This window comes from Euprymna scolopes, chromosome 12, assembly GCF_053919585.1.
Source record: "Euprymna scolopes isolate OS-2025 chromosome 12, ASM5391958v1, whole genome shotgun sequence".
Taxonomy (NCBI): Eukaryota; Metazoa; Mollusca; class Cephalopoda; order Sepiida; family Sepiolidae; genus Euprymna; species Euprymna scolopes.
In genome coordinates, this window is record NC_136493.1 from 24,481,583 (window position 1) to 24,503,228 (window position 21,646).

At 33.6% G+C, this 21,646-nt stretch overlaps 1 protein-coding gene across 6 annotated transcripts in view; it reads left to right on the top strand.

Annotated features, from left to right (window-relative positions):
- The window catches only part of LOC145291201 (polypeptide N-acetylgalactosaminyltransferase 5-like), a 568,917-nt gene that overhangs the window by 254,264 nt on the left and 293,007 nt on the right, over positions 1-21,646 (top strand). For all 6 annotated transcript variants that reach the window (XM_080136781.1, XM_080136784.1, XM_080136785.1 and 3 more), the window contains exon 2: positions 1,550-1,590. The gene's annotated coding sequence lies outside the window, so the exon portion shown is untranslated. The remainder of the gene's footprint in view (positions 1-1,549; positions 1,591-21,646) is intronic.

Sequence of the window (21,646 nt, forward strand, 5' to 3'; positions counted from 1 at the left end):
TTTTTAACCTTGTCTAGGAGCGAGAGACTAGTAGTAGACGCACCAGCCCAGATGTGACAACAATACTCCATACATGGGCGAATGGTGGCCTTATAGAGATACAGGATACTTTCAGGTGTCAGTAGTTTTCTAGCACGGTAGAGAGAGCCTACCTTTTTTGCAGCGGCCCTGGTAATGTTTTCAATATAATTGTTCAAATAAGCTCTTGCACCGTATTATCATTTATTTTTATTTTACTTTGTTCTTCACCTATTTTTTTTTTAACTTTTAATCTGAATCTTATAATTTAGATAATTATTAGAAATTATAAAAAAAGAAAAAAGAAATGGATTTTTCTTTTAAAACTTAAAAAAAACAAAAAAATGTGCAAACAATGAATCCCGGGAAACGCCAGGAAGGGATAGCTAGTTTTGTCTTAAAAAATGATGATTGTAATTCTGATTTATTGAAAACGAGCCTGTTATAGTTAGCTGGGAAGCAGTCACTTAGTACTGTGTTCTACAAACAGTTCTTAGAAAGAAGCTTCACTCATGCAAGTTCTGTTAGGTACAGAAATGTAGAAAGGAAAAATTATTTGCAGTTGTTGTAGGTAGACGAGTTCTTACATCTTTGTTTTATTTTAATATGTTCCTCACTTATTTAAAAACAAAGCAAAAAAAAAAACAATGAAAACAATGTATTTTTCATTTTTAACTTTAAAAATATACACTGAATGAATCCCGGCAAACACCAGCAAGGAAGAGCTAGTTTTGTCTTAAAGAATAATGATTGTAATCTGCTGACTTATTGAAAACTACCATGTTATATAGTTAGCTGGGAAGCAGCCACTTAGTAACGTGATCCACAAACTGATAGTTCTTAGAAAGAAGCTTCACTCATGCAAGTTCCGTTAGGTACAGAAAGGTAGAGAGGAAAATTATTTGCAGTTGTTGTAGGTAGACGAGTTCTTACATATCATTTTTTTTCTTTGTTGTTTCATCTATTTAAAAAAAAACAAAAAAAAACAACAAAAGAACAAAATGTATTTTTCAATTTTAACTTTAAAAATATGCAACCAATGAGTCCCGGACAATGTTGAGAAGGGATAGCTAGTTTTGTCTTAAAAAATGATGATTGTAATCTTCTGATTTATTGAAAACAACCTTTTTTTTTTTTTTTTTTACTTCGTTTCTCATCTATTTAAAAAATAAAAAATATATTTTCCATTTTTTTTTTTACTTTGAAAATATAAAACGAATGAATACCGGGCAGTGTCGAGAAGAGACAGCTAGTTTTGTCTAACCGAGTAATGATTTGTAATGCTCTGATTTATTGTCCTCCTCTTCACCCTTTTGTGTCGTTTCCGAAATGCAAACACGCCATTCCTTCTTTGTGCGTTGTTATCTGTGTATACAAGGCAATGATTTATTCGTAACTTTCTTGCATATTTCCATTTAGTTGTATAACCTTTGTATAAATTTGACTTTAAACAAATATTGTGCTATGTCTTCGTGAATAATATCATTCCTTTTTCGATGTTCTGATTTTTCTTTTTCTTTTTCTTTTACAGCTGGGTTCCATTCCTGATTATAATTCCAAGACATTGCTCAGGTAAATTCATACAAAATTTATGACTCGATGATTCAAAGATTTAATGAGAAATTAAAATTATTTAAATTTCAGTTGTGTGTGTGTTTGTGTGTGTGCGTGTGTGTGTGCGCGCGCGCTTACAGCTAATAATATGTAAGCATGCTTTTATGTCAGTATACTCGGCAAATATACCCGGTGAACCAAGTGCAAGAGATTCAAACAATTGCACTAAAAGGGACGGTTAGAATCTTAGAAAGATATCTTGGTTGGAATATATGAGATAGTGGGTGAATGCATGGTATCTGGTAGGATGCCTCATCCTCAGTTTGAATAAAATAAGAAAATTGAATAAAAATAGTCACATTAAATAGAGATGTGGAAAAACAGTGTTTACTTTATGAAAACCAGATTGAGGATGCTTTTTTTTCTCTCCCCCCCCCCCACAAGTGCAGAAAACACTACAGGGTGGAACAATAAAATTGTCGCCCTAGAAAAGACATGATTCCATTTTCGTTTGATTTAAGCCGGTTTTTTTTTTTTTTTTTTTTTTTTGCAGACCATCTCTACTAGTTGGCCAGTCGTGTACAAATCCCAAAAGCGATAAGACCTTTCTCTCATGTCTGAAAGTGACACAATGTTCAATGAGTGAGATAAAGAAGCCTATGTAATATTTAACTTTTGCAATTTTTGCAAAAGAATAAATGTGTGTGTGTATATATATATATATATATATAGCAATTAAGTGGTAATTAGTAAAAATCTGGAAGAGTGCTCAATAGTATTGTAGAGCAAAGATATATTTTTTATTACCATTTTAGCTGCTTAGCTACACATGTTTCGATTACCGAATCCTGTTAACGAGCCGACAATTTCATCAGACTTCACAGAAATATTAAAAACCGTATTCGAAACGTGTAACTAAGCAGATAAAACAGTAATGATATATATATATATATATATATATATATATATATATATATATCATTACTGTTTTATATATTTTGTTTTATATATATATATATATATATATATATATATATATATATATATATATATATATATGCAAAATCCGATCCTGCATTTTGCTAATTCCTGCCCTCTGATGAGAAGGAGAGTATTTCTTCGAAACTCCGTGGATTAAGGACTATCCACTTATCTTGTGCTTCCTTTTTTAAAATTAAATATGTTTTTAACTCTTTTTCAAGATGTCTTTTAACATGTTTTATTAATCATTTGTTCATATATATATATATATATATCATTACCGTTTTATCTGCTTAGTTACACGTTTCGAATACGGTTTTTAATATTTCTGTGAAATCTGATGAAATTGTCGGCTCGTTAACAGGATTCGGTAATCGAAACATGTGTAGCTAAGCAGCTAAAATGGTAATAAAAAATATATCTTTGCTCTACAATAGTATTGAGCACTCTTCCAGATTTTTACTAATTACCACTTAATTGCTATATATATATATATATATATATTATGATGATTAATCGGAATTATGAATCGGAACAATCTGAAGCTTTTTGTGGTATCGGAATCAGAAAAAATTGAGCCTATTTTCCGATGTGAAAATCGATTCCTTAAATTATCTCTTTTATTTGATTTTGGTTTAAGAAATATCATCCACTTCTTGTAGTAAAAATAACATAATAAATATTTATTGATTTAAACTTCCAGTAAGACTAAAATCTCTAGACTACCTGCTCGCAAGTGTGTTTTAATGTTTGAGAAAATACATGCATATTAAAGATGTGTTTTTACAGTAATCGGGACAAATAACATTTTTATAGTTAAATATTTAGAGATTCATAAAGAATCGTAATCGGGAATTTAGTACAGAATCGGTAATTGTATCGGAATCGGGAAAAATATTGGAATCGCCCCACTAATATATCTATAATATAAAGCTGAACGTCTGTGTGTGTGTCTGGTCACGAATAGGCTCCTATATGGTTGACTATTATAGAAAACTGATCACATATAATGATAGAAGATGTACCGAGACACAGGAATGGGTATGTTTGATCTGGCATAATGACGATTCATTAAAATTGTGGGGTCTGCGTACGCGCCTGGTTCACAAAGTATGGAAATAAAAAATATAAGAATTAAAAAAAAACGTTTACAAGTGTTTTTGATATAGATGTACATAATAATACTTTGATAAGTATGTTTTAATTTAAATAGGGATGGTATAATAAAACTGTGGGGTCGGCGTTCACGCCTGGCCTCCATAGAATGGAAATAGGCACAAACTTTAATAAAGACTTTTCATATCTATCTGCGTAAGTATACTTTGATAATTATGTTTCAGTTTGAAGAAATATGGTATGATAAAATTATGGGGTGTTCGTTCGCGCCTGAACTCCATAGAATGGAAATATGTCAGAAAGTTTAACAAGGTTTTTTAATATAGATCCACAGAATATTGTTCTAAGTGTTTCAGTGTGAACGGGTATGGTATAATAAATTATGGGGTTCAGCTATTTTATTTTTACTTTCATCATATTTTGCTTTGGTTTTGATACCCTCAAATTCGAAGCTATCTCTTTACAACCCTTCCTTTTCACAACCTATCATACTTTCATAAATCAAAGTCCATTTTCTGTAGGCTGTTTTTGAATCCAGTCAACGACGGATACTTTTGCTAGTATATATATATATTCAATTTGTCTTTGCATAAGCAGTAATTTGTTGCTACACAGTCATGAGCATGTTTCGGTCTTCTAGTATTTAGTAACTAGAGACCTCTTGAGGCAATAACCCTTATATTCAAAAGCGGAATTCTTAATGAAAAACGAAAATCAACGTTACCTGAAGAGTTCTCTAGTTACTAAATACTAAAAGACCGAAACATGCTCATGACTGTGTAGCAACAAATTACTGCTTATGTAAAGACAAATTGAAAATGTAACTTGCCCTACTCCGTATTGATCACTCTTGTATTAACCTCGTTATATTTCACTGGTTAACCTACTTTTGAAAAATAGCAACCTCAAATCATATATATATATATATATATATATATATATATATATATCATCCCAAAACTAACCTTAAATGATCAGTAGTTGATGAGTCGTTAAACTTAAAGCAAACCTTAACGAGTCCTTATTTCTTAAACTGGCATTTGTTGATCTAGCACTAAATTAGTATTCTTTTTATCTGTACACAAAGTTGTTAAATTTCTATTCTAAGTGTTGGGTTTTATCCTATTAAGCCAAAGTCTATCGTTGCGATTCCTGTCTGCCAGAAAATGAGATCCTGTCATGATTTGGATTAAGATAAAATGAGATTTTTCGTCTGTGATTTCCATTGTGATGGAATACTTGATTGCTGCCTCTGAGTGGGTCATCAAAGAGTCTATTCTCCCCGCGGAACAAATTGGAAATATTGCGCTACGTCTTGCGCCACTCGTACACCACGAAGATCTGATTTACTCCGTGCAGTTCATGACATGTGACATTTCATTGACACCTTGGCAAACGATGGGGGGAGGGGGGGGATTGTGGGAGAAAAAAAAAAAAGAAAAATCTTTTGTGAATGAATATAGGTGGCTGCCATATCTTTTCAGTTTTCAGCAACTGATTTGAATTTATGTGGAGATTTCCGTCTGGAAAAATGTGTCGATAATTGTCAATCTCCGTTGGATATGGCAATAACGTTCGTGATTTTCTAATAAATGAAATCGTATCAAATCTACTTGTGAAACGGGGAGTGAAGAATGAGGTTTTGCTAAATGGAAGTTTGAATGGTTCCAATTGATATCTGTCTTGCGATCTCATAAATATATATATATATATATATATATATATATAAGTATTAGATCAGATATTTTCTATTATATTAACTCGGTTATATGCATATTCGCAATTATGATGACCCCCCCCCCAATTACATATATATTTATTACTGTCTTTGTGTTTAAATGTTTGCTCGCTTTTCTTAATGCTAAATTTGACACTGAACAGGGCAGCCATTTTTAAGCATTGTCAATCAGTTTATGGGGAGGGTTTTAAATAAAACATTTTTGAAAAACGTGTGTGTGTATATATGTGTATGTACAGTAGCGTCCAAAACTAAGGGACAGATTTTAAAAACCTAATATTTGTTAGAGATAACTGTGAAAAGCTGAAATTTTGACAACTGGTAGTCGTTATCATCCACAATAACATACTAAAATTTGAATCATTTGCAAAGGATAGTGTAATGTTTGACGTTCATCTTCGTCGCCAACTGTTATGTTTGCAGGTTGAACCAAATAACGTATAAGACAATACAAATGAAGACTCAACAAACAAAGGTAGATCAATAAGAAGTGTATTAGGAAAAGTATATTTACAGTATATTTACATAATGGTTGTCAAGTAAGAGTCTTGGCTGGAGAACATATCTGCTCTCGGCTCGATCTTCGGTGGCTTCTGGTTAACACACACTCAGACTAACCGAGTCTTGTTATTTATGTGTAATATTATCCACATATGTAAATGAGTGGGTGCCACTACATCAGATAGAAAAAAAATTATAACAATTATTTATCTATTTTCGAAATAGGAACGTCCAAAAGTAAGGGACAGAATTGAGAAAAACAATGTAAACAGCCAAAAAACAATAAAAATACATGTACAATCAATGTTTAGTAAATGAGCCCTTGCTCTCAATGACAGCTGCGCATCTTCGACTACAAGAACGAATCAGTTCTTGACAATCCTCGATACTAATTTTAGATCATTCTTCATGAAGCTTCACCCACAAATCCTCCGTGTTAGTGGGATTTCTTTCCATGCAGATTCTAAAGTTCGACAGAAAGAGTCCAGAGTTTAACAAGATACATCTGAAAAAAAGGTCAGAGGTTACATCGACTGAAACGCTGTGAAAATAGCACTTAAGATGAGAACAGTAGTCTGAATAATTCAAATAACGAGTTCAAGAGTTGACATCTAATTCCCAGGGCCAGCAACTTCCTAGGTTTATTTTTTATTTATTTTTTTTTTTTGTCAAGCACTTCCTCTCGTGACACAACTTCCGGTACACGTCAGCTTAAACTCTAAATTTTAAACTTCTTATTGAATTTTAAACTAATTAATTTTAACGTTATTTAGAAATTTCTAATTTTTATGTTTTTGTTATTTTGCGTATTTACCGATTCAAACGACTACCGGTTTTGAAAGTCCTCGGAAGTAAAGGTAGAATTACGCCCCCTTAACTTTATCTGAAAACCCTCCAAATACTACATTCTTTTATTATGTAGTTTAATTATATTTTGACATATGTGCATTTTCTTTTAAGTTTATTTTATTTATTATACGTGAAAAAAATATTTTATGAACTGTTAAGTTTACATCTTTAACTCCACTTATTTAAATATACATTTAATTAAATGTATATTTAATTAAATGTGTATTTATACATTTATTAAATTATGTTGATTTCTTATATTTAACAAAATATTCCACTTTCAATATTAATTATTTCTGCAAACATGCTTCTCTAAATATATTTTTAAAAAATGCAAATAAATATACTTTTAAAAATCAATTTAAAGATATTTTATTTTTAAGATATTTTACTTTCAATATTTATTATTTCTTTAAAAATGTTTCTGTAAATAAACATATTTTTTAAAAAAATGTAAATAAACGTATTTATTTTGAAACATCAGTTTAGATATTCTTATTATACTCGAAAATGTTTGTTTGCTTTCACTTTCTGTAAAAAATCAGTTTATGGATATTTTCTTAACTGTTAATTGTTTTTTAATATAGATCCACAGAATATTGTGATAACTGTTTCAGTTTGAACGGGTATGGTATAATAAATTATGGGGTTTATCTATTTTATTTTTACTTTCATCATATTTGCTTTGGTTCTGATACTCCCAAATTCGAAGCTATCTCTTTACAACCCTTCCTTTATATATTTAAATATGCATACATTGAATTAAATATACATTTAGTAATTTATTTTATTATATCTAAAAACTATTTTATTTTCAATATTAATTGTTTCTGCAAGCACGTTTTTTTATATAAACACGCACATATATACATAGACATAACAGAAAAGAAGAAATTTTATTTCAATAACATAAAATTTATAGAACAAAATCAAAAATAAATGGTCACAAATTTAATAACTAATAATTGATTGACATAACCCTTTGCTGTTTTTAATGCTAGGGTCCTTCTAAGCAAGGCATTGATTAGTTGGCGAATAACATCTTGAGGAATTTCTTGCCACGTCTTTAACAATAATGCTAAAAGTTTAAGCTTAGAAGATGGCTTCTTTTTCTTTTTGTGAAGGTTCCAGTCTAATATATCCCAAAAGGTTTTCAATTGGGTTCATACCCGGGAACTGACTTGGCCATGGAAGTTTATTAATCCCATTTTGGCTCAACCAGTGTTGTGTCGCCCTAGCAGAGTAACAAGGAGCTCCATCTTCCATAAACAGGGAGTTAACTTGGTTCATTTTACCACTTGAGAATATTGGTGGGAGTATTTCATGTAATACTAGCATGGGTGCCCGGCGTTGCCCGGATGTTTGGAGGTGTATGCTGAAAAAAAAAAAAAAAAAAAGGTCACTTTTTTTAACTTTGACCCCTATTATGACCCCTTAAAATTTATTGTTTTGGGCTCTAATCAAGTTATTAAGTTAGATCCATGTCCAAGAAACCTATATGTAAAATTTCAAGTGTTTAGATCCCAAATTGTCGGAGGAGTTTGGTAGAGTTCTCAAAAGTCAAATCTTTAAACTTTGACCCCTAAACAACCAAATTTCTGGCCGAAAACCGATCACATAGATTTTCCCAAATCTCAGTACCCTGTATATCAAATGTCGCGTGTGTAGACTGAAAATTAAGTTATTGTGAAGGAAAATGTACACAGACACACACACACAGACAGACACACAGACAGGTTCACTTTTATAGATATATATATAGATTGTAACATATAGCAGAATTTGTTTCCTTTGCACTTCATGAGGTCTCAACAACTGTCACTCCAAATTGCACTCCATACAATAACCGAGAACCCCCCATATTTCAGCATTGGCTGCAGTCTTTTTAAGTCAAACTTTTGCTAAGGGAGCCTTCATACCTATACCCTTCCACTGTCAGGAAATAATGCAAATCGTGATTTATCACAGAAAATGACATTGGTTCAAAAGGTCATAGGTCTCTCAACCATCTTACAAGACAAATCTTTTCTGCACTTGATATTGTCAAGGCAAAGAAGAGGTTTCCTTTCTTGCAGCTCTACCTTAGTAGCCAGCTTGTGAAGATACTTGACAGCTGTTCTGGGACAAGCTTGTGTTGCAATGTCAGAGGCTTTGTACCGAGGATTCTCTTCAACATTTCTTTTCACAAGTCGCAAGGTTTTTTCAGAGGGCCCGGGGCTACCTGGATGAGGCTTTGTGCACTCTTTGTCCTCTCTTGTGAATTGTACGATCATTCTATTAACAGTAGAAAGGGTATTGAAAGATTTCCTGCTGTTTTGCATTGACTAAGACCATCTTCATGTTTGCCTTCGGGACAAGATCAAAGTGTAGTATCTGTTCTTCAGATGCTGCACTTCTATTTCTTGTTCTCTTTCGGTGGAGGAGAAATCCTTCACGACTGAGACAATTTTTATTTTTGTATCTTTTCTCCACGTTAAAAAACGACCCTGGTGTCTAACTCTGTCCCGTGGGGAGGCATAGTAAATAGGTACTATCAGGAACATAAGCTACAGGGGTACTATATGGGGAGTTGGGCAAGCAACAAGATGTTGGTTCATGTTACACTTAAACTTCTGCATGTCAGTACAGTTGCGGAAGCAGGAACCCAGAAGGGAATTCCAAAGTCTAGCTGTTCTGGGGAAGAAACTACTGGAGTAGAAGGCTCTCTTATATCTAAGGATCTCAACTGTGAAGGGGTGGGATTTTGCTGCTTGTTGGGTTTGTCGGGGGTATTTATGTCGAGGGGGTACAAGTGCTTGCAGTTCGTCGGAGCATTCGCTGTTAAAGTAGTTGTAGAACAGGCAGAGGGATGCTATATTTCGTCGATGGGACAGGCTGAAGCTTGGATGACAGTTTAGGACCTATTAGGTTGGCGACTCTCTTTTGAACCTTGTCTAGGAGTGAGAGACTAGTAGCAGATGCACTAGCCCAAATATGACAGCAATACTCCATACATGGGCGAATGTTGATCCAAGATTCATCCTCACAGAAATTCTGATAGGTCTGATGCTCCTTTGGGTCGTGGTATGCTTCAATGTTGTTAAATGCAAGTTTAATGAGATACTCCAAGTTAAGTAAGTATTATTCTTATCTGTAAATATAAATAAGCATATATTAATCATAGGAGAAATATTTATTTTAGTGTCTATTCTTTTCTGGTGTGTGTGTGTGTGTGTGTATATATATATATATATATATATATATATATATATATATATTAGTGATGGGACGATTCCAATATTTTCCCCAATTCCAATACAATTACTGATTCTGTTCAAAATTTCCGATTCCGATAAAATTACAGATTCCGATTCTTTTAAATTTCTAAATAAAGAGTTGTTTATTGGGAAAGTTACCGCAACATCCATGATGTACATATAATTTCCTAACCGTAGAAATACACTTATGGAGATGATCTATGGATATTCATTTTACTTTTAGTTTAAAATCAATTAATATTTATCATTTCATCATTGGCATGAGCCGTGGAAGATTAAGTTTTACCCAAGAAAACACAAATAAAAACAATGGAAAGAATCGTTTTTGGTGTCGGAAAATAGGGACAAATTTTTCCGATTCTAATTCTAAAAAAAAATACCCTAAAAAAATTCCGATTTGTTTCGATTTTTTATTCTGATTAATCGTCCCAACACCAATATATATATATATATGTGTGTGTGTGTGTATATATATATATATATATATATATATATATATTATCTACTTATTTATTCATTTATTTTTAAAAATCAGTTTAAAAGAAATATTTTTTATTTTCAGTTTTAATTATTTCTGTAAAAATCAGTTTACGGATATTCTTAGGTTTTGAACATTTTTAGCAAGAGATCTTCAAATTAACTAACACTATCTACTTCCGGTGAGTTTCAAAGCCGGAAGTCGTTTCAATCGGTGAATATGCTAAATCGCCATTATTTTTTTAAACACTCACAATTTAAACGCACGTAGCGATCGTAATTCTTTTATTGGCGAATGTTATGGATCTATTAAATAATATTCTCGAAGCAAACCAATAAAAGTCACAATAACTCGGAGAAAAAAGTGTAACTTTAATGAAGTAACGCATGAATTGTATTAAGAGGAATGGCTTGAAGGCTACGACGCACAACTGAATGCAATGGTCTGGAAACGAGTTCCTCACGAGGAATGAATGACCAAATATTCGCAAATTGTTCAAGACTTTTTTCTTTCTTGGAATTGGTTTAATTTTCTTTTGATTGGAATTATCTTATTACAAAGAAAATCTGCTTGGATGAAATTTAAAGAAAGAAAACAGGAAAATCCAATTTCGCTCTCTCTCTCTCTCTCTCTCTCTCTCTCTCTCTCTCTCTCTCTCTCTCTCTCGTGTTCTTAACAAATAAATGCCTGTAGGAATAGCGAACATTTCGAATGATTCTATTCCAAATGTTTTGCCTCTAGGGTATAAGGTTTGTGTTATGTAATGGATAGATGGATCCATCCGATACATAACTGAAAAGAAAAAAACTTCTTTAAAACAAGATAATAAAAGATTTAAAAGGTGGGCATCGAATAATCGATTGTCCACCAGTCGAAATGATAAAGTGATTACGTTGTAAACAGAGAAATCGGACGACGATTTTTTTTTGTTTACAAAACAAGGAAACGTGACATCCTTGTAACTTTGGAATGTATATAAAGTTAGCATGAGAGATTAATTCACGTGTATCAATAAAGTCAATAGTCGGTCAGCTGAAGAGAAATCGGTCACAATGGCACTAGGTCAAGAGGCGGCGAAAAATTGTCAAAACGTGACCAACAGACGCGTGTTCTATTATCGAGCAGTGTGATCGACAGATCGCGTGGATTGGAAAAAAAACAAGCAAAAAACATATGCTAATATAAGAGGTGATTTTTGAAGTCCAGTGAGATAGAAGAGGCAGAGAAGAAGAAGAGAGAAAAGCAGAAGAGAGAGGAGAAGAGAGAGCCGCCGATAGGAAACGTGCGTTGTCGAGAGCATAACGTTTCCACACACCCCTCTCCATCACTGAAATGACAGTAAGCCACACTGTTAAATTTTGAACTATCAAAAATCTCTATGTAAAACGAGAAAATAATTTCTAAACAAAATATATTTTCATATAAAAAGCCAGCGTGTCTTACGTCTTGATTTGGTATGCTGAGTTACGTTTGACCTTTGTGTGCATGTTAAATTTCTTTTAGTCGGAATCGTTATTATGACAAGCGGTTGACAGGTGAATAAAGCCGAGAGAGGAAAAAATGCACAGTCAAGGGGGAAATAACTCTGCCGTCTTAGCCGTTACCATAACAACCAGAAAACTAAACAACATAGTCGATCAATAAAAGACGGCTACTTGGTTTTTGTTGCAGCGGGGAACTAACTAACAACGACCGTTCCCAACCTAGGGGTCCTGGCGCTATATAATATTTGCGTAATAAATATAGTTTACTTTTTTATTATTAGGTTGGTGCAAAACTAATGCCGCTTCTTGACGTGAAGGTGAACGTCAAAAAGCGACATTATTTTTGCACCAACCTAATATTACTTTTACATGCAAGGTTGAAATAATTACATGGAGAATGTATTATTTACCTATGTATCTGTGCCCACGTTTTTTAAGACGCACACACACACACACACACATATAGTAGAACCCCATGATACGGCATAAAAAATTAGTAATAAAATACAGTACCATATATAATACACATGAATATAATCAAATAACATTATAAATAACACCGTAAGGCGGGACGAATGCCCACATCGTAACCTGGAAAAAAACGTATCCTACGGCCACTGTATCCGGGTTCTGCTGTATATATATATAACCCGAGGAAAAGATATTGATAATATAATATATGCTGATATATATAGATTTATTGATCAAGTTGAAACAAGACAATACAATACAGTGCGTAGGGGTTATGAAAGCTCTTTATACCAGGCATTTCGCAGTGTGTGTGTGTGTATGTGTGTATATATATATATATATATATATAATTACTTATTATAATAATAATTAAATACCTACAGACACTAGTGTTTCATCATTTCCGGAATCATCAGTGAAGGGTGTTACGATTAACACCAGTCAATAGATTTGAACTCGGCGACAGAAGCCATCCCTGGCTTCATTAGCAAGAACCTAATCCATTCGGCTACCGTTAACTGCAGGAAATGCTGTTGAATTTAAACATTTATTTTTTAAATGCTTTTTAACGTCTGCCAGAGTGATCTAATCATTATATGATGACTTGCACAGAAGAGCTAAATTGACCGACTTAATTCAACAGAAAGTGCTCAACGATAAAAAACGAGTTTCTTAAAGGGGCTGACATAATTATTTACTATAATAATTATTAAATACCTGCAGGCAAGAGTTTCATTGTTCCGGGAATCCTCAGTGCAGAGTGTCATGATTGAAACCAGTTGATAGATTCGAACCTGGTGACAGAAGTCATCCATGGCTTCATTAGCAAGGACCTAATCCATATATATATATATATATATATATATATATATATATATATATATATATAAAATGGGTTAAGAAATTCCAACGAAAGAAAGATGTATATTTAAATAAGGGAGTAGTCACCAACAATGTGTATTTTTTAACATTATTTTATTATTCCGTGTCTTGGTTTTTCATTGAGAATTATGTTTGGATCATTGTAATAATGTTTTTAAGTCATTAAAAACATTATTACAATGATCCAAACATAATTCTCAATGAAAAACCAAGACACGGAATAATAAAATAATGTTAAAAAATACACATTGTTGGTGACTACTCCCTTATTTAAATATATATATATATATATATATATATATATATATATGTAACGTGTCAGGAGACAATGAAAAAAATCCAATAGTGTTCGATCGTGGATGTGAGAGCTGAAGATACAATATTTACTACGACACTATATATGCATATTTCAAGGTCGTACCAGCGGTTTGATTGCGCTGAATCAACCATAAGAGATTGGAAAGAGTCAGCGCAAATTCACCAGCGACTTTGAAAAACTGAAACAATGCAAAGTAAACAAACAGAAACTTTGCATTGTTTCAGTTTTTCAATGTCGCTGATGAATTTGCGCTGACTCTTTCCAACCTCTTATGGTTGATTCAGCCTAATGAAACTGCTGGTACGACCTTGAAATACATATATATATATATATATATATATATATATAGTGTCGTAATAAATATTGTGTGTGTGTATATATATATAAATTATTTTTTTTACTATAATAATTAAATACCTACAGACACTAGTGTTTCATCCTTTCGGGAATCTTCAGTGCAAGGTGTCACGATTAACACCAGTTGAACGATTCGAACCCCACAACACGAGACCGTATCAATTCGGCTACCATTAAGCGTGTAAATTAACGTTGAATTTAAACATTTTTTAATTTTAAATGTTCATTTACGTCAGTCAGATAGTGATCTAATCATTATGCGATGATCTATGCGTAAGAGCTAAATTGACCGACTTTAATCAACTGAAAGTGCTCAACGATAAGAAACGAATTTCTTAAAGGGGCTGTCATAATTATTTTTTTACTATAATAATTAAATACCTACAGACACTAGTGTTTCATATATATATATATATATATATACTTTTAATTCAAGCCGTTATATAAAAATGATTTTATAAAATCAGCAGTAGTTTCTCTACAGTGCAATGTGGAGAGGACTGTGAAGCTTACTCCGGCTGAACTGTGGTGAGTCCCTGATTAGAACAGGCAATCAATCAATTTGATTGAAAAATGGTCGATTTCATCGATTTCGATAACAATTAAAGTATTGGAAGTGTGAAATATTTGTTGATCCTGAGTCGATTCCGGGTAACGTCGGGTTTCACTGTTTGTGTGTGTGTGTGTGTGTGTGTGTGTGTGTATATATATATATATATATATATATATATATACTAACCGAGAGACCCAACGACAAATGATCAACGAATGTTTTACACGTCCATATTTTTATTGTCATCGGAATCGGTGAAATTGATCATTTTTCAAGCAAATACATCAATTGGCTGTTGTAGTTGGGGAATCATCGCAGGACACTAGGAGGACGCTTCACATGCCTCTCCACAGTAACTTTGTCCACAATACATTGTAATCTATATTGCACTGTAGAGAACTTATTGACTTTATAAAATTATTTTTAAATATAATGGCTTGCAAACTTTAAAGTTTAAATTGCAAAAGTAAGGTATTATGCTTCAGTTGTGCTCTAAACAGAAACATTGATTTTGAAAGCATCCCCGTCATATCAAAGAACCTACTGTTGATTATATATGTTAGTCCTTTCAGCTTCTGTAATAAAACAGGGTGGAACGGTAAATTTGTCACCTTAAAGAAAACAGCATTACAGCTTTATTTTAAAACTTTTATTGAAAAATTCAATTCAGGTAACTTGATTATGTAGTAGAACTGACATCTATTGAATGTAGCCGCCTTCAGCTTTAATCACCGCCTTAATACACATCTGGAACTGGGAGCATGCTTTTTCCACAAGCGCCAGTGAATACTTGGCGGATGGCGGCGATCAGGCTGGCTTTGGTGTTGTGAGAGGTCATGTTGGTGATGTTCTCGACATATGATCAAATAAAGTAGTCCAGCAGGTTCAGGCCAAAGGAGGTGGAGGATCAGTGAGAGAGGGGCACAAAGTCATAGCAATAGTTCTGAAGCCGATCCTGAGTTTCTTTATACTTGTGAGCTAGCGCTGAGTCCTGCTGCCACACTGTCTGCCAGCTGCCAACTGATTGCACCAGGGGATCACCACGCTCTTCAGTACATCCAAGTACATTTTGGTGTTGAGTTTCAAGTCGACTCTTTGAAGATGTGAGGTGGCATGATGTGGCCCTTAATTGTAAAGATCATAACTGTAGCCAGAAACTTTGTTAATCTGTGCTATCAAGCGTTGAACCCTCTGAATTTGCATTTTGAGAGTACTGCCCTTGGTCCTGTTGTCATAATTTGGATCGGTAAAGAGCATGAGTTGTACAGTGGCGCATCTCTGATCTCGCTCGTTGAACATTGTGTCACTTTCAGACATGATAGAAGGCTCCTATCGCTCTTTAGATTTGTACACAACTGACCAAGTAGTAGATGATCTGCAACAACAAAAAAAAGAAAACCGATTTTCATCAAACGGAAATGGAATCACGTCCTATTTTCTAGGGTGACAATTTTATCGTTCCCCGTGTATATGGATAGAGATAAGTTTACACCTTATTTTACAGAATTAAAATCATGTAATGAATTCTGATGAAAATTGGAATAAGGATTCTAGACATAAGATTCCATATAATTATATCTTGATCTTAATCTTTATAAAAGTGGTACAAAATGGCTCCGTTTAGATTTCCCCGTCCTGACCCAGGTATTCTAACATATATATATATATATATATATATATCTCCATTCATCCAACCATGTGCCAGAAAGTATTCAAAACTCATAAAAACCCCCCAAAAAAGAACACAGATCCAAGAGAGATAATATATTGAATTGCTACCTACAAATAGTTTACAAATTCAATAAAACTTTGAATAATTTACTTATTTAATGTAAATTCATTAGGCTAGAAGTACATTCGTTCTTTACCTCTCAGATTTTTTTTTTTTTTTTGGCTACAGGCTATAACTGTAGCTGGAGAGTTGTATGACCTTCTACTTCCGGTCATGCGCTCACGATTTTCACATTCATTTATTCATAGCATGGATTCTGCTGCGATTAACCAGATTCCCAACTTAAGCTAGCTTGGATAACTTGGGATATCAGCTAAGATCAGAGATTATCCTCTCAATTCTTACGGAATACAATTGTAGCTCATTGAGATAATGCATCTCTGACATTCTGTAAATTAGCTTGTATTTATTTTGCTTTTTGGCTTATTTGGCAGAAAGAGAGTTTGTTTTTTGTTTTGGTTTTAGAATGGAATGTTTAATTTTCTCACTTGTTAGCGTGATTTTATTTTGATGATCCAGAACATGGCAGAAAATGGGTACTGTTCTATAGCAACAAGATATTTCTAAAGAAAGACCGACTAATAAACTGTGTTTATGTTGTGTATATTAATTAATGTGTGGATTTATATTGATATAGATTGGTTGACTCTACCATCGATTTCGACGTATGACCTTCTGCCACAACAACTATGTTGCTCGGAATTCCACTCATTATAGTGGTGAATGCTTTGTGTAGAACCATCCACACTTTTTGGTATTACTGCTAACCTTTGTCGGTGCAAACAACTGCCACAGGACTGCGTATACAGTAAACCACAGGTTTTTACATCAGAGTTTCCTTCTCCTAGATACATGACTTAACAAAGTCTGGGGGGTGAATCTCTCCTCGTAAATTAATGCGCCCCCAGATACCAACTTGGAAATTTTTACGACTTGGTGTGATACATACAGCACCTAGACTTCCCAAATGGTCACCCATCCAGTACTGGCCAGGCTGAATGTTGCTCAACTTTGGTGATCTTGCAAGAACTGGTGTGTCCAAGTGATTGTGGCATATATATATATATATATATATATATATATATATATATATATATATATATATATCAAACTTATTCATACAAACATTGATGGCTACATATGTGCATACATATTTCTGTAATCACCCGTTATTGGTGATACTACGTCTTCAGGCCAAGAATTTCCCTCAGAGATTTCGATATGCACATATGTAGTCATCACTGTTTGTATAAATAAATTTAATATACCTGCTCTGTTAACTCATTGAGCACTTTTTGGTAGACACATGTTGTTTCAGTGGATGTACTTCTAGGAAACTAAGCTACACTGCCATAATATATATATATATATATATATATATATATATATATATATATATTTAAAGTGATGTTTGTGTAGTTTCAACGAATGAAAAAATGTATATTTAAAAGAGTGTAGCCATCAACAATTGTGGGTTTTTCAGCCTTTTATCATATTTTTATTTTAAAATATTTTTATAATGCGTTTCAGGCCTTGTTCAGCTCTCTTCAGATATTCTTACATAAAGGTTTTTTTTTAAGTGAAAAATTGAAATGTTATTTTGGAGAACATTTTATATCTGAAAAAGTGGTAGTAGGCAGGCAGGCTCAAACCCGTACCACAAAGGTGGAAAAGAATGTGAAAAAAAAACATGACGTCTTTGCTGTTTTGCCCATCGCCAAACCAGAAGTGACATAGGTTTAAATTAAGGCTAGTCAATCGAAAAGAGGGGATAACTTTCGAAAATATCGGTGAAAAAAGCGACTCCTCCCTGTAGAAAAGTGCCCAGTTAAGGGTGAAGGAATTTATGTTTTTAGCCAACTTTTCGATATTTGTCGTCTGAAGGGACGAGCTTCAAAACGATACCAATCTTGTGAAAAGCTGTCGCCTCTGTCGAAAGTTTTAGGCATACATACATACATGCATTTAAACAGACAGATGAGATTTATATTATAAAAGATCATCTATAATATTCATAATAACTTACCTGATAAAATTGTCTCCGAGATGGGTATATTTGCCAATGACACCACACTATAGCAGGCACGTGGGGAAAACTAATGAGCACATATCTAAGGTAATGGCCGAAACCCTAGAGGAAGACCTTCAGTCTGTAGTGGAATGGGGTCAAAAATGGATGGTAACGTTCAACGCTGCCAAGACAAAGCTATGGCTAGAGATACTTTACCTGAGAGCACTTCGTTCAAACTCCTTGGCTTAACGTTCACAGGAAACATGAGTTGGAATAGATACATCGAGATTATTGCTAAGGCTGCTGCAAAGAAAGTGGGCTCTCTCTATCATGCTAGAAAGTTACTTACACCTGAAAGTATCCTGTACCTCTACAAAGCCACCATTACCATTCGCCCATGTATGGAGTACTGCTGTCACATTTGGGCTGGTGCATCTGCTACTAGTCTCTCGCTCCTGGACAGGATCCAAAAGAGAGTCGCCAACCTAATAGATCCCGAACTGTCATCTAAACTTCAGCCCCTGTCCCACTGATGAAATGTTACATCCCTCTGCCTGTTTTACAAGTATTTTAACGGTGGATGCTCTGATGAACTACAAGCCCTTGTACCCCCGACAAACCTGTCAGGCAGCAAAGTCCCACCCCTATACAGTTGAGATCCCTAGATGTAAGAAAGCCTTTTACTCTAACAGCTTCTTCCCCAGAACTGCAGGAATTCTCTTCCGGTTTCCTGCTTCTCCAACTGTACTGACATGCATAAGTTCAAGTGTAATGTGTACAGACATCTTGCTGCTAAACTCCCTACATAGTACCCCTGCAACTTAAGTCCCTGATAGTAGCCCTCTACATCAAAGTGACAACATGCCTTGTCTGAAGTGAAAATGGAAAAAAAAAAAAAATTAGTTTTCGGCCAGAAATTTTGCTGTCAAGGGGTTAAAGTTCAATAAGACTTTTGAAAATTCTACCAAACTCCTCTCCCAATTTTGTGTCTAAACACTTGAAATTATATTTTCGACATTGACTAAACTTTTTAATTCAATTTGATCCTAAAACAATAAATGTTAAGCGGTCAAAATTGGAGTCAGTTTTAAAAAATTAGACCTCTGCGGTGTCTACGAAATTACTCAGTCAATTTGTAGTTTAAACATTTTAAATTTTACATAAAGTGTATTTAGACATATGGCCAGCTTTTTACTCGGTTTTTGGCTGAAAATTTGACTTCTAAGGGGTCAAAGTTCAAAAGATTTGACCTTTGCAGTCTCTTGCTAACTGTTCAGCCAATTTCGTGTTGAAACATTTGAAATTTTACATAAAGGTATTCAGACATGCAGCAAGCTTTTTAATTTTTGGGGCGAAAATTTGGTGTCCAAGAGGCCAAAGTTGAAATAGACGTTTACAGACTCTACCAAACTCCTCTCGCCAATTTTGGGTCTAAACACTTGAAATTTTAGATGTAGGTTACCTGGACATGAGTCAAACTTTTCAATATATATATACACATATGCACATAAAGTTATGAACAGCACATATATAATATAGATTAAATAAAATCTTATAATATATCGACTGTTAATTCTTTTTCTTTTCTTTCGAAATATAGAATTCATAGATACTTATAGATCATAACATTTTTTCCCCTTTAAAGTGTTGTCTCACCTAACATGACTCAGATTGCAAATTGCCTTAAGAAACTTTCAAATATAAAACTATTCAACCGAAATATGATTATACAATGAACTACAACTAAAATTATTCGTCTTTGCTATGAATTGCAGTTTGACGCATCAATCTACAGAGGTCAAGTAATTGACTGCGGATCTTATCTTTCCCACCGGAAGTGGTGGGTGTGAGAAGCATCCCCTTTGCATTATGCATTCGTAAACCATTCTAATCGGAAAGTAAATCTAACTTTGTGTCGGTATGTTCGCACAAAAACGTAATGTCTTGAGAGAGAGTTCGTTATTGATGACATTGTCAAAGTCTCTCTCTCTCTCTCTCACTCACTCACTCACACACACACACACACTCACACTCACACACAGTTTCGTATTACTCACAGACCAATATATCATCTCACTTAGAATTTTTCTTGATCCTGACACTCTCCGAGAATAGACCAGAAAATGCATATTGATATCAATGTAGATTATTTGAATTTAGTCTTTGTATTTTTCGAGGCCATCAGATTGATGCAAGAATGCGTTTGTGTCCTTTATCCTATGATATTCTTATTTACTTGCCTCTCCACGAGGGCAGAGTTAGACACAAGGCCTGTTTTTAATATGGGGGAAAAATCCAGCTCTCCAAAAAAGGGGCACTCTGGATAGGAACAAAAATAAAAATTGTCTATCATGAAGGATCTCTCCTCCACTAGGGACAGAAAAGGTGAAGTGTAGCATCAGAACAGATACTACACTGTGATCTTGATGTTGTGGTATAGTTAGGTTCGTTAAGTCATCATGCATATTTTACATATTTTGTTGTGTAAAGTTAAGTCTGTGTACGTTAACGTATGACCTAAATCCACATGTACTACACAAAAACTAAAAAAAAAAAAAAAAAAAATGGCGTTGTTTTAACCTATGACTTTTAATTAATGCATGTGCAGGATATGAAACGGGTTATGCCTGGCTAAGGTCAATGTTGTTTTTTTTTTCCTTATTTGGGCCCCTTCGCAGCTATTTTACTGGCTAAAAAACAAATCGAAAGTGTAGTACAAGTCCAAATATCCTATATATCAAATTTCAACTTTGTGATTAACTCTTTGTAACAATAAAAAAAAATATATCTTAATTTTCATTAATATTTATTTTTTAAATAAAATTATACTTTATGTGAGACATATTTTTTAAAATATATTTCGTGCATAATTAGTAAAACCAAGGCATGACTAATCTAAAAAAAAAAAAACTTGTTTATTTCTTTTACAAAGATTTTTAACGAAAAAAAAAAAACGAAAAAAAAAAAGTGGCACACAGAGCTGAAAAAAAAATTGTTTCAGTTTTTAAGGAGGTCATCATGTAAATAAATACTTATGTAGCTATTTACTACCTGCCTTAAGAGAGAGTATTTAAAAAGAAAAAAAGAAAAAATATTTTTGTTGTAAATATTTTTTATATGAATCTAAAAATATATTTGCCAAAAAATAAACTCCCGACTGAAACTTGTGAGTAAATTTATTTGTTTTTTTTTTTTTTTAATAATACCACAACGGAATTTTTACAATATATTGCGCTGATCGACCCAGTAGTTCGTTCGTGTCGAAGTTGCTTTAATAGCAAATCAGCAGCAAGAGCAAATAATCGTACATTTTTAGTAAACCACGTTATGCACGACCAAAATCCG